A 15,427-nucleotide genomic window follows, 5' to 3' on the forward strand; every position below is an offset into this window, starting at 1 on the left:
ACCAGAACCAGATACTGCCAAAGCAACCAATGTGTATTTAGATTGAGAAATTAATACAGTGAGTACAGTGAGTACTGTATGTATGCATCCCATGAAAATCTGTCTTTTCGAACATTGAAGCATACAGACATTTGATCTGCATTTGATCAACACTGAGAGATGGAGGTGAAATAATGACATAAGTAATACAACTAAACAAACAAATAAACTAGAAGGTAAAATGAAACCTTTGAAAATGTAATTTTCTTGAGCTCTCAAAAACACCAGGGCAAGACAATTTACCGGACAAACAAAGACCACCCTGAACAAAGACCGGGACCTAGATCTGGACAGATGGATTTTTTCATCTTGCCCTGATAATTTTCTTTTTTGGACAGCGAGGGTTTCCTTCTTGCATACCTTCCATGGAAATCTAGCTTGTTTAGTCTCTTTCTGATGGTAGATGTATGGCAAGAGCTACCTGTAAGTCCAGTGGTGTCATTTTAGAATTGTGGGAGACTAGAAGTCTGAAGACTTAAAGTCTGCTCTTGGGCTGGACTTGCTAGGACAGCCTGACCAGTTGTTTTAAATGTTCTTCCTTTAAACCCCTTCCCTGATTCTGATATGCATCTACAATCTTCTTTCTGAAGACCTCAAAGAGCTCTTTGGATCTCACCATTATGATACCAGTCACTTCTCAATGTCCTCAATAGCTCCCAATACTGTTGCAATGAAGAATATGGAAGTTTCCATATTAAAGATCCATTAAATGAGTTTAAGGAAGCCAATGGTTTTCCCAGTGTGCAGCTTTCTTAGATCGCTGTTGAACACCACGATGGACAGGTTTAGTGTATTTAGCGTATGAGGTTTAGCGTATTTCGCATGGATAAAGCAATCAAGCCAAAGCAGACAAATAAAGGAATAGATAAATACATAATCGATGAAGCATTACTAACAATTAAGAGCTAAATAATAACCAGCATAAGATAAAGAACGACATCATAGTGTACCATCACCATCATACAAAAATCAAGACCATCCACAAGAACCAATCAAGGTTACATTCTGCAGCCCAAACAGTTCTGAAAGCCTCTTTCCAATTATCAGATAAGGACTCGTCCTAATAACCATGGGAGAACTCCCTGCCATTTCGTGTTAACTAAGTTGGCAGTGCTTATTTTAGCTTCTCCTCCTATCAATAATGTATCCTTCTTATTCAGAGCAACACTTGAATAATTTAATTGGACAACAGGGGATTCACTGTAATCTAATTAATCTGAATTTATCTGAAACTCGCTGAATTTATCTGAAATTCTGGCATGGCAACGCAAAACAAGGGCACAAGTCCTCGGATCTCTTCTAAACTCTTATGATCTCCTATGAACAGAAAGCACCAGGCCTAGGACTGTGAGATGTGAGGATTAAAACAGTGCATCCTTTGTTGCTGCAAGTAAGATAATCAGTGTCATTTCAAACACTGGAGCATCCTTAGATTTCTTTCCTTTACACCAAGAGCGATCAATCTTGTTTCCAGCGACGAAAGCGAGCAGCATCGTTACAGAAATACATCCCCCTTAATGCCAATCCTGGAAGGCCTCCTTCCTTACCCTCATGCATATCTGCAGTCCTGTAATCCTCTGTTTTCTAGCGCTAAACCCCAGGCAGCACCTCGGCTCCAATTATCTGAAAAATACTGTGACAAAATCCTGTGACAACTGTTCTTACCACAGTTAATAAGATGCCTTACATGTCTCAACATAAACACCCCCCAGGGAACAGCAGCTAAAAGTGTAGCATTTTTGCTGCAGCACCTGTACCTGACATTATGCTACAATGACGCTCGACTTTTCTTTGATTGGACCGCCTGCTACACGTCTATATTAAGCTGCAGAGCGCTTGCATGACACTCGCCGCTAAGAGAATTGACTTCTGTTGTTGCGCTACACACACACCTTCCTTAATTACTCTGATTAACATTCATCAAGAGAAAATGTTTGGTTGATTGCTACATTAGACAAATGAATGACTGTAATTATTAACTGTTTCTTCTGCTAGCCAGTCTGCTTTCAGTGCAGGCAGATTACCACAACCTACTTTGGGCGGGGGACTCTTGAGGAATGTGTGTATGGGTATAGGGAAATCATTTAAACTGTAAACTGTGACTACTACTACAACTAGGCCTACACTTTACGATGTAAATGTCTGGTCAATGTCTTAATGTTCTAGTAGTTCTACTGCAAATGAAAATGCTTTTGACTATTATATTATAGTGTATAGTATATTATATAATATTAGTATATTAGTATAGTATAGTATATAATATTAGTATATTATATTACAGAGCCCCCTAATTCTGAGGATCGGCCAATACCGACTGAACCCACCTTTGTTTCTGTAAATATAACAGCCACATCATTTAGTTACGTGCTGCTAATTAATACAGAATCACTCTAAAGTTTAGATAATTTGATATTTTGGAATGATTTATGTAGTTTGCTTTGTTACAATTACCATTTATAGTGTTTTTAATATCCAACACTCAATGCCATGTTTGTCGTAGAGATGTGTGAGTGTGAAGAACCTCAAAAAACTCAGGAATCTCAAAAAAGACTAAAAAAACCTTTCTCATGATGTTATAAAGCCAAAAGTGGCATTCATTCAGCTCCCATTTACTTTTAAACACAGGAGAGAAATCAGCCCGTGTGTGTGCGTGTAGTGGTACTGATATATAAACTTATACATTTAGTCATTTGTCAACTAATGAATTAAATAAACTATTTTACAGTGTCGTAAATGCACTGTGATGCACTGTGATGTGTGTTATCCACCTCCTCTCAGCCTGGAACACATTGTTCAGTGTGGGTTTTCAAGAGTTTCATTTCTAACCAGCCAAAAGTCAGAGTAATAATTCAATGGGCAAATGTCTGGAGGCTAAGCAGCTCAAACGCAGGCAATATAGGTTTAGAAGGCCCTGACTATCTGGCAACTATCAGTGGCAATACTAATGCCGGTAATCAGTTATCACTGAAGTATGAACAAGGTGATGTTTTGAGTTCTCTTATATTGGGGGTACTTTAGGGTATTTATTAAATTTCAAGCCAAAATATGATAATTTGTGGTGGTTTCGTCTGCTGTTGAACATAGCAAAGGGTTATTTTTGACCCTGATTAAAACACAAGGTTTAAGATTTATTACTTGAAAACAGTGAAATAGTCTGGCAGTGCCATTCCATTACTTTACTTGATACAATTACTTTACATTGGGGAAAACGTCCTTGACATAACAATTTTACAATTCATATTTTTTTAACATTTCTTTAAACATATACATTAAACATACTGCCTGGCCTACTAGATATCAGATATCAACATATAATCAAGTTGTGTTATGATTCCAGTACACACAAGAATTTCATCCCTGTCTGTTGGCTGTTGGTTGGGTGCCATCATAAACATACAGTCTGATAATATTTCAGAATGATATTACAGTGATACACTATGTATCCAAATGTATCCAAAACCCCCCTTCTAATTAGTGAATTCAGCTACTTTAAGGTGCATCCATTGCTGATACAGGCATTCAGTCCTGCACACACAGCTTCTATCATCTCCATAGAAAAGCACTGTCAACAGAATGTGACACTGCGAATGAGAATGAGCATGGACTCATGAGCCTAAGGTCACCATGCTCAATGCCAAGCATCGACTAAAGGGGTATAAAGTCCTCCCAGCATTGGATTTTGGAGCAGTGGAATTGCATTGTCTAGATTGATGGAGTTTCATCCAATACCTCTGGGATGAGCTGGAGAGGCATTTGTGATCCATAATTGATCATCCAATTCCAGTACCTGACCTCACTAATGTGCTTGTGACTGAATGCAATCAAATTCTCACAGCAATGTTCCAACATCTTGCATAAAGCTTTCCTAGAAGAGTTTAAACTGTAAAAAGGGGACAAACTCCTTATCAATATCCTTGAATTCAACAGAATCTCTGAAGGAGATGTCCACAAACTTTAGGCCATAGAGTGTGATTGATATTACAATTATATGTTTGTTTCATTTCTAGCCCTCCTACTGTGTTCAGGTCAAATCTGACAGATTTACAAGTTATCTTGATGAAAAGTGTAGGTCATTTTTATCTGGCTATCATGAGGTTTCAAGACTTTGCCCACAAAGGTCATCTGAACATATCAAATTAATATAGATTATTTTCATGATATTTTGGGGCTTTTGTGGTAAATGATACATCCTTGTTGTTCCTGGTCAAAAATAAATGGTCATTAGACATGAATTGGTGAGCCTACAATAGGCGCATGCCCTTTCATCAGATGGACACAGTTCCTCACTCCTACCCACACATGCATGTGTGCACAACAAGGCTGTGGAGTGGAAGCAGGGGAAGATCTACAAGATCAGAAAAGTTATAGTGGCACACATCATTTAAAGGCACAAACACCGTCCTCAAATAGCATCTTCCACTGATTGGTGAGAAGTCTCAGACCCTGTTTACACCTGGTCAGTTCATGTGAGTAGTATCTGGACTGTATCCGGACAGGATTTTAAGTCACATGCATTTACACTCGGTAGTCTTGATGCATCTCCGATTACTCCGATTACAGAATTAGTGGGACACTGTGTAGGACAAAATATGCAAATTTGCTTGTTACGCTGCAATTTTTACTGGTGTTTTGGTTGTCTTGGAGATATAACATGTGGCTCAAATGTGGCTCAGACCATCTCCTGAAATTGCCTAATCTCCTAACTGGACCTGACCATACACACATGGGGTGACCAAGTGTAAATGGGGTCTCAGAGAGGCCAAAGGCAAGATCTATGGCCAGCGTTTTTAATGGAACCACATGGGGTACCATAGCAATCACTTGACAACATGCTAGAAATCACCTGAGACACCATAGCAATCACCTGGGATTCACGTATAAATTCTTCATTCACGTATAAATCTTTCGCCTTTTACTAAAGATTTCCGTGGAGGGGAACGTTGACGAGTTTTGCCTATTTTTTGAAGGCTCCGCCTTGTTCTGGGGGGGCAGTGGTGGCTCAGCGGTTAGAGCGCCGGGATATCGATAACAGGGTTGTGGGTTCGATTCCCGGGCTCGGCAAGCTGCCACTGTTGGGTCCTTGAGCAAGGCCCTTTACCCTCTCTGCTCCCCGGGCGCTGGAGTTGGCTGCCCACCGCTGTGTGTGTGTGTGTGTGTGTGTTCACTACCAGATGGGTTAAATGCGGAGGACACATTTCGCTGTACAGTGTACAGTGACAAATACGTGCACCTTTACCTGGGATACCACAGTAACCACACAGCAACACCCTAGCAACAATTAAGCAACTCCATAGCAACCAGCACTGCCTGGAAGTGGTAACCATTGAAGCATTTTTGCTCAATCTCACTCTGTCCTTCATTTACCCCAAAACATGCTTGTATGAGCTCAGGTCAATGAGGCCTACAAGCCTCTATCACAACATTAGGTGATAATCACAGGATCTATTCCAACATCAGGTGATAATATATGTATTATTATGGATTTATAGTCAGCTACGATGGGGCAGTCATTTGTGAGTAGGGCTAGAACATGAGGGCTAGAACAGGTTATTAAAGAAACATTGTAGACTGGGGCTCATAGGCTGCCGCATTGCCAATCAAAGCATTAGACCACCCACCCGGATTTCAACATGTCTTCCCCCAGTTCAGACAGCTCCTGTATCTCCTTCCGGAGATGATTATCAGGGGCAAAGTCAGCGCTTGTGTAACATGTTTTAGAATGGTGAAATCAATAGTATCCGCTGAAAGTGCCATGAAGCGAATCCATGCGCCATCTTCCACAGTCATGGCCAGCTCCCCGTAGAAAAGACAGCAGCAGAGTGAAAGAACAAAGTCTGCGCTCAGCTCAGCGCAGCGCCCAGCCAGCCCAGCTCAGGGTGCTATGGAAACTGCATGACGCAAGAGCCGCTTCTGCAGAGGCGAGAGAACACATTCACAACTTCGCCGCTCCACTCCAGCAAAATGGCTCGAATTTTCACTGCTGAAAAGGTTTGCAGACAGACAGCGCTCTGGTTAGCTCTGCTTGTGTATGGATCTGAGGACATCTTAGCTATATACTGAAGAATCCCCCTGTATTACTGTTACGTACACGAAGCTGAAATGCCATCAGCATAGTTGCTGTAATAAAGCTCGATTTCGTCCCAATAGGAAAGCAGGAAAGCACTGGTTGTCTTCTTTATGAGCAGAGGTGTTTTCAGTTGTTCGATGGCATGTGTGAATGTGCTCTCAGAGGAAATAAGCAGCATAAGACTCTACATGCTCATTAAAAATGTATGTGTATCCACCAGCTGAATTCCTCAGGGCCACAAGCAGCCAACCTGACACATATTACTCCTAATAGCTGAAATGGTTACCAAGGTAACCACGGCTTGAGGACGAAGCATATTTTCCTCACAGAATATCTTCTTTCATTTCTGCTTTAGTGACGCTCTTAATATTACTTTTTATTTTTTTAATGTTTTAAAATTTCTTTTGTTATTATTATTATTATCATTATGCATTTGTTGTACATCTTGTGATGTTTCAAAAGCCAAACCGCTGAAAAATGTACTATTCCAGACTGTAGTCCATCTGTTTGACTGAGAATGGTCCACCAACTAGAAACATCCAGCCAAAAGCGTCCTGTGGGCAGCATCCTGTGACCACTGATGAAGTACTAGAGGATGTCCAGCACAAACTCTGAGTGTCTAATAAAGTGGACAGTGAGTGGACACAGGGTTTAAAAGCTCCAGCAGCACTGCTGTATCTGACCCACTCTTATCAGCACAACACACACTAACAAGTGTCACTGCAATGCTGAGAATGACCCACCACCCTAATAATATCTGCTCCCAGATGGACTACACAGGTTGCAGTTAAATATGTCTAAATATGTATATAGACATGAAGATCTCTTTAGGAATTTTTCATTTAGGAATTTAAATCTGCTGCATGTGTTCTCTGTAGAGGGAAAAAAGAGAGAGATATGAACTTATTTTCACTTAGAAAATAAACATCACCCAGTCATTTCACCTGGGGTGCCCAAACTTTTGCAAATGGTAGTACTCTGCTAGTGCCAGTACTTGTAAATTTACAAATTGTCACATTAAAACTTTTATTTAAGTATTATCTGTTGCTGATCCAACACCTAGCCACTAAAAAAATGGCACTGTCAGCTGAACATGCTTGGAGGAGAACACTGAGTTTCACTTCTCTTGGGTCAGCTATAGCAGACACCCATATTACATGCCTGACCAGGGATTGTACTTCTCTTAATTATAGAACCAATGCTTAGACCTGTAGTTTAATATCATTGACATAAGTCTATTTATTACATTGTTGGAATACAAGTTTGCCTCTCGCCTCACTTGAAGCACTGGACTACAGTTCCCTTGATGCTTCACTGTTTACATCTCTTTGTTTTGTATTTAAACCTCTCCGTTTGCTTTAGCTTTTGGAAAGTATTGCCGTCGTTTATCGTAAGCATACCGAGCGTTATTTTCTTTTGTCTACTACCGCATATCCGACCTGTTTTCTGTCTATCGTTTTCTCGTTTTTGACTTCCCCTCTTGCTTAGCTGTTTGAACTAGTTTGCTCAGTTGGCTAGAATCTTTGACTATGCTCTTGTTTATCTCATGTATCTGACTGCCCTGCTGGTTTTGACCTAGACTGTATCATTGCCCGTTTCTGTGGATTACCCGCCGTTCACTTCAGTTTCTTTTATTTACATCCATGAACGTCTGGTTCGCCAAGCCTGCATTACAGAAGGTCTGATTTCATTCTGCACATTTATTTATAGCAGTGCTGGTACCCTCCCTCCTACCTTCTCTGTTAAATGGAAAATGTGTATTTACTACCCTACTGAAAATCTTGACAGGCACTGCAACTAAACATACACTACCTTCCTAAACATGTAAATGTTTGGGCATCCCCGGTCAAAATTTCTGTTGCTGTGAATAGTTAAGTGAGCAAAGGATAAACTGATAAACTGCAAGAACATGCCCCATGTTGCCAAGATCACCAAAACAGTTTCAGGTAGATGTTTCCTCAGCTCAAAATGTCATTAGAAAATGGCAGATAACAGGAACCGTGGAGGTCAAGTAGCGGCCTGGCAGAACAAGAAAACTATCAGAGAGAACTGCTTGTAGAACTGCTAGAAAGACCAATCAAAACCCCCTGTTTAACTGCAAAAGATCTTCAGGAAGATTTAGCTTATTCTGGAGTGGTGGTACACTGTTCTACTGTGCAGCAGAACCTAATATGACTTTCATGGAAGAGTCATTAAAAGAAAATCTCTTCTGCATCCTCACCACAAAATTCAACAGAGAGCTTCTAAACAAGCTTGATGCATTTTGGAAACAAGTCCTGTAGATTGCTATAGTTATAGAACACTTCTAGCTTATAGAACACCTTTCCAACTGTTAAGAATGGGGGTGGTGCTGCAGCCAGTGCACGGTTAATGTTTCACAGTCTGTAAAAAAGCTGAAGATGAAAAGAGGATGGCTTCTACAGCTGGATGATGACTCTAAACACACCCCCAAAACCCACAGTGGACTACCTCAAGAGGCCCAAACTAAAAGTTTTTGCCATTAGCTATTCACAGTAACATATATTTTGACCAGTGGTGCCCAAAACCATGCCTGCTACTGTATGAGAAAAGAAACAGTACTGCTGCATAGGCCCTGCTGCTCTCCTTGGGGGTATGGAGAAGCAAAGAATAAACACACAGAGTTTCGGTAGGTAATTAGTGAGTGACTGAAAAAAGGAAATCATCGATGATATCAGCTGCTTCACACAGAGTCATTGTAACCATATTGTAATTAGTTGGGCACCAAGGGAAAGAACTGTAGGTGTCTGAAAGCCTAAGCAAGAAAACGGCAGCGTCCGGCTGTGAGAGAATAAGCTCCTCTTTACTGATAACATCTGATCCATTTTTCACAATCATGTGTCTCTGCTGCGCTTTTATGGGTTGCTATACATCAGGATCAGCAGCTGTAACTGTGAGCCAGCCCGTGGGCGCGCTATCACAGGTCAACAGGGGTCTGAGCAGAACCTCTTTGACGAAGCAGAAACCCCTTCCTATCTATGTGGCAGTGGAGAGTTATAGAAGCAAGATAAGCCACTTCATTTCATAATTTAAAACTGAGGCATTGGTGAGATCGTATATCAAAATGAGTTACAGAGCCTGGACACTCACCAGCCCCTTTAAAAGAACCAAGCATGGTTCACCTGGCTGGTATACAGTTAGAGACGGTAGCCCCTCTGTTTGTTTTAGCAATTTGTGTTAGCCCTCTAATACAAGCACTGTGAGTACACTTTACACCATATCACTACTGTGAGCATTACTGCTAGATATGGGAATGGTCCACCACTCACAAAATATCTGGACAACAGCAGCACTGTGTTCAGAAACTGACATATAATGGATGGGGTTGAGGGTGGCAAAGATCTGTGCATAACAGATGAGCTACTGTGAAAGCCAATAAAGTGGACTGGGTAGGTAGGTGGAGGTGGAACCAATAAAGTGACCAGGCTTTAGATTACAGTGGCTTTCAAAAGTGTGGGCACTCCTGGTCTGAATTACTGTGAATAGTTTTCCAGGTGATGCAATATATATATATATAACATTATGAATCTGGAAGTTGTTCTTAAATTGTGTAGAAATGCTTCAAAATGACTTGCAATAAAATATTTTTACAATTTTACAATTTTAGAGTTTTTTTTTAATGACAGCAAATAAATAACAACAATAACTTTCCTCCATGGGCTTCTCTAAGCAGGAAAGTAAAGTATCTGATGCCCAAAAAGCAAGAGAAGGCAACAAGACTATCAGGAAGATTTATAAGACTCTGCAAATTTATAAGACATCTGCAAAAATATGACCTTCATGAAAAACTCATCAGAAGAAAACCTTTCCTTTGTCCTCACTTTAAAAATTCAGCATCAGATTTTTTCATTGGAACATCTAAACAATGCATTTTTGCTGCATTTTCAAAATGTATGCAAAAAAAAATATCATGCTTGTGTTGCAGCCAGTGGCACAAGGAACATTCCACCGTTAGAGGGAAGAATGGATTCAGAGAAATTCTGTAAGCAAACATCACTATAGTGTCTGTAGAAAAAAATTAAAAAGGTTCTACAGCAGAATAACGTCCCTACAACTTAAGATTCTAAGATCCTCAAAATCCTCAATGGGTTACTATATAAGGTGCAAGCTAGAGGTTTTGCCTTTGCTCTAACAGCCCCCCCTCCCCAAAACATCTTTGACAATCTGTGGATAGACCTCAAAATACTTAAATACCAATATATGCTCATATTTATTCAGTATTGCCATCTGTCTGCTTCATTCAATAGTCCTAATAACTGCACTATCTTTCATCTCCAGGTGGTTTAAATGTATATATTTTTAGCTTTATTCTATTTATTGTTATTATTGTATAAAAAGTGGGAAGTACTGACAATACAGAATGCCCAAAAGTTGGCTTCTGGCCTTTTTGGTTTTGGTCTTGTTTTGTTAATTTTAAACTGTAAAAGATGGAAATAAAAAAGAATAATAGTACAATTTTAAAGTATTTTAGCATCTTGGGCTCTGAGTGGTTTAACACTCTAATGCGCTACCGCTATGGCCTGGGGGTTATGAGTTCGAATCCCGAGCCATGCCACTTTCCCATCAGCGGCTGAAGTTCGAGATCCGTCATGTTCTCTCCGGGTGGGTAGATGGCGCTCTCATTTCTCATTTCATTTTCATCATTTCATCTCTTACGTGATGTTGGCCAGCACAGGTGTCAGTTAGCTGATGCTGATTTCAAGTGTGACAGCTGCATAGCAATGTTGTATGGGTGGTGGTGTATAGTGGTTCGAAAGGAGGCTAGTCTCAGGAGTGCTAGAGGGAGCTATGAATGGGTGGGTAAATTGGCAGCACCACATTGGGAGAACAAAGGAAAGAATTCTACAAAAAAATAGAATTTTGTCATCTGTAACTTTATGCTTTTTGATAATCATGTCATCCTGTACTTACAGTAACAGTCATTTTGAAGGGTGTCTAAACTTTTGCACCATGTTTTACAGTTTTCTGCCTTTTTGTCCTGAGAAACAGAAAGCCATGCATACACACAAACCCCACATCAACATGCAAAATGCTCTACAACCCCAACAGGCAAACGTCTGCACGAATTAAGTGCACAGCTGACAAGGCAAATTAATTTCATATCTTGTTTTCAGCAGAGAAGCATTATTGCTAAAAGAGCCCTGTTCCACTTCATGACTGTATCTGATGAGGAAACGTGCACAAACATGCTTCTAGCCCCCGTTGCCAAAATCCTTCGTTATCGGTCTGAAGACATGGCACACAGGCCGCCACTGTCAAAACAAAGAGAGTAGGACTAGAGAAGGAAGAAATACAAAACAATAAATATGCAGAAACAAAGCTCAGCTGCGGCAAATCTACGTCTTAACAAGGACGCACAGGGTTACTAGTGCCCCCTTGTGAAGAATTTGAAAAATCTAAATCTAAAACCAAAAAAAAAATAACCAGGAAAGAATATTTAGATCTGATACAATTTAGTGTTTAATTGATCACTCGTCATGGAAACAGCACATAAAATTAACATATTACTTTTTTTTCTCACAATTCTGGCCCAATCAATAAAACATGAACTCAGGGCTGATACTAAGGGCTGAGTGGTATGATGGTAAAACCATATACCACAGTATCTTTAACTTGTTGAAGGTATTTCAAAACCTTGACATGTCTGGTGTATCAAATTTCTATCTAGTTCATTGAGTCTGCTAAATGTGCCTGAAACCAGTCAAAAACGCTCCTGAGGCCATTTATTTCACATTTTGCTCTCAGATATAAAGCTTTATCCTCGAACAAGCCTCAGTTTGCTGGAACACGTTCTGTGTAGCTAGCTAGCTCATCTAAGGCCTAGACAGCTCCACACATGGCAGACCCTGTCTGATTGAACTTTTCTGTGACTCCCAACATCAGCATACTCCTAACTTGTGTCTGTAGCTCAAGCAGTTAGTCAACAGAAGCTGAACTGAGCTGTCTGATACCTGGTGGATCTGAAGCCTGACTAGCTAGCTAAAGAAAAGGTCCAAAACCATAGGGAAATAACTTTTAATAAAATTTAGTTTTCTGTCCTTCCAACCGCAGTCGCTTCAGTCATTATCGTCTAAGCGTTTAGAAGTGTTCTCTCCTGATTCAGAGCATTAACATTTAGTGATTGATTTAAAAGCGTGGCCCTGAGTAAACCAATTTTTTTGCAGTTTTAAAATGTCGGAGATTGTATGGCACACACATAAACATGAGCCAATCTGACCTACTTGTGCATTTTACACTGCTCTCCACCCCCGGTAATACCATATATACTGCTGTAATATTTTGAGTACAATGGTATATTTTCGGTATGAAAACCCACCCAATCCTACTAAGCACCAATACGATCCTAGTGCCATTTTTCTTCACAGTGAAACTGGTGGTATCTTTTTTCTACAATACTGTAGAAGTACTATAGCCAAAGATAGTCATCCATTTAACTACCACATCACTGTCACTGCTGAGTTGAGCATGATCCACAACCCCCCCCCCCAAAAGACCTAGTATTTTAGAGTCTGTTAAAGAGAGGTTTTACTGTTTAATGCTATTATCTGAGCAGTGTTGTTTTGCTAGAAAACACAATATAATAATTTAATAAATACATATAAACAGTAAAAGCCATTTAAATATGTTGTATATAAGCTATTCATATGTTGGTTGGAAAAACACAGTTAAGGCCTCAGTATACGCAAAGCTGAGATGAAGAGCTGGAGAAGAACGTCTGTAATGTAAATATAAATGCTGGACTCTGGCCTGGCCTTGGTTTCCCACCAGTGCTTTAGAAGAACACAGGTTTGGTTGCTGATTTCTCTAGTCACTGTATGGATTTGTTCAGTTCCACCAGCAGCTGATTTACTTTAATGAAGGGACTGATGAACTAGGACCAGGATGCTAACTGTGAATTCTTCCCACTCCCACAATTAACTGAATTTTGTTCATTTGTATCTTTTATAACAAATAACTGGTTACTGCCCAGACCATTGGGCTTCCATTCTATTTCCTCAGATAACTAAGACTTCTGCACAGTACTATTTAAAAGTACACCAGTCAGTCATATTATTAAAACCACCTGCCTAATTGTATAGGTCCCCCTCGTGCCCCCTAAAATGACATCAAGGGATGGACTCCTCAGGACCTATGAAGGTGTTCTCGGGTATCTGGCACCAAGAGGTTAACAGCTGTAAGTTGTGAGAGGGGGCCTTCGTGAATTGCATCAATGAACCATAGGCACCCATGAGGTAGGTTTTAACCACTGCATACTGGGAACACCTCACAAGACCTGTGGTATTCTAGATTCTCTTACCGAGTTGTCTACCCATCACAATTTGGCTCTTGTCAAAGTCATTGAGATTCTAATGCTTGCCCCTTTTTCCTGCCGCCAATGCATCAATTTCAAGAACTTAATGTTCCCTTACTGCCTAATATGTGTATCTCACCCCTAGCCAGGTGCCACTGTAGCGAGATCAATGTTGATCAGTTCACCTGTCAGTAGTATTAATAGGAAAGAAAATTAGATATTTGTTATAACACACACACATACACACATATATATGTGTGTGTGAAAAGGTAAAGGTGCACGTATTTGTCACTGTAAAGCGAAATGTGTCCTCCGCATTTAACCCATCTGCTAGTGAACACACACTCACACACAAACACAGGGTAAAGGGCCTTGCTCAAGGGCCCAACAGTGGCAGCTTGCTGAGCCCGGGAATCGAACCCACAACCCTGTTATCAATATCCCGGCGCTCTAACCGCTGAGCCACCACTGCCACCACTGTGAGTGTGTGTGTTAAAGGTCCACACAATAGCCACAACAGGCTGTAGGGAAATAGTGCTCTTACAGTCTACAGTATTCATAACCATAACCATTGGATCCATTTAATAATCAGCACTGTTGGTAATGCGGATGCAGTGATGCAGTGTAACTATTCGGTGCAGCACTGCTTATGAATTACATATAGAATAGACTTCTCTCACACATACATATTGCAGGCACTGTCCTTTCAGTCGTCCCTGCTGTAGTGTGATTAGGTATATTTGTATAAAATACAGTGGAAATGCTCAAGTGAGGACACACACTAGCAGAGCCTCTGGTTGCTGGGAAACAAGAAGCTAAGAGAAGGCAGATTTAATAGAGGTGGTCACATCATGGCACAGTATCGAGGATCTTTGTGCACTTGCCCATTATCATTCATCAAATGGCCAATCACAGGAACCTGTGTGCCTGGTTTAGACAGAGCTAAACATCAAAACAGAGAAGCGTTCAGTCAAGAGAAAGCAAACTGGGAGCTAACGGAATGATCAGGAGGGCAGCGATTGTTATTAGAGGGTACTTGACATACAAACACATTGAAAAATATAATAGTAGATAATGACAAATGACAGTATTGTCATACATGTTATACTTAGAGATATTGCTGTGGCCCTGGCTGAAGAATCTGCATGCCTGAGTGAATGTGAGGGAAAATGGTGGAGCGTGGTTTTTTGCTTGCTGCTCTCCGCATCACAGTCAAGCTCTTCGTGATAACACCAAGAGTGTGTGGGAGGATATTGCAAAGAACATCTTGTTCAGCTGTGAGCAGTTCATTCATTATATGGAACGACAAGGGTAACGAAATGGTAAAAGGGGGCACTGGCACAGGTCAAGTTTTAGAGGGTGCAACGTTGGTGAGTAATCCTAAAACAGGGCTGCTGTAGCCCACCTACCCTACACAAGACACTACCTTGCTATCAGATGTGCTTTTATTGACAATTATTGGGATTGACGCTAACAGTGGAGCTAACAGGTTGGGCCAGACTCATAAAACACACCACCAGATTTATAATAATGTTAAGTAGAAATGGCAATTTAATAATATCATATATATCAAATATAAACAAGAATCTGGAGAATCTGGCATCTCCTTCTGTTCCCCTTAATTGCACAAACAGATTGCGATTTATAAGCCACATTATCACACAAAAAGACCATCACTATTTGGAAGAGTCAGATGGTAAATTTCCCCGCAAGTCTTCAAATGTGTTTGGTCACACAGGCAAGACACAGGTCTTGATGCCCACATACAACATTAGCTAATATCAACATTAGCCTTTTAAATATATTGGTGTTCTGAGTGAGTATATGGGCATCAAGACCTGTGTCTTGCCTGTGCGACCAAACACATTTGAAGGCTTGGACTGAGCATCATGACAACCACAGCTCATACACTCTTAAGTATAAATGAACTAATTGGAACCATGTTTTCAATTCATTCATCAGTAGAGGAAGAACTCAGAGTAGTTTTTGACTGGATTTGGGGTGGCTTCTGT

The 15,427-nt window shown here is 40.5% G+C and overlaps 1 protein-coding gene and 1 non-coding gene across 18 annotated transcripts in view; one reads left to right on the plus strand and one right to left on the minus strand.

Annotated features, from left to right (window-relative positions):
• The window catches only part of lrrc7 (leucine rich repeat containing 7), a 154,517-nt gene that overhangs the window by 59,809 nt on the left and 79,281 nt on the right, over window positions 1-15,427 (minus strand). The window lies entirely within an intron of this gene.
• Window positions 4,910-5,026, plus strand: LOC140560464 (U5 spliceosomal RNA). Its single transcript, XR_011979967.1, has one exon. It is a non-coding gene; the product is annotated as a U5 spliceosomal RNA (small nuclear RNA).

Source organism: Salminus brasiliensis, chromosome 7 (assembly GCF_030463535.1).
Source record: "Salminus brasiliensis chromosome 7, fSalBra1.hap2, whole genome shotgun sequence".
Classification (NCBI taxonomy): domain Eukaryota; kingdom Metazoa; phylum Chordata; class Actinopteri; order Characiformes; family Bryconidae; genus Salminus; species Salminus brasiliensis.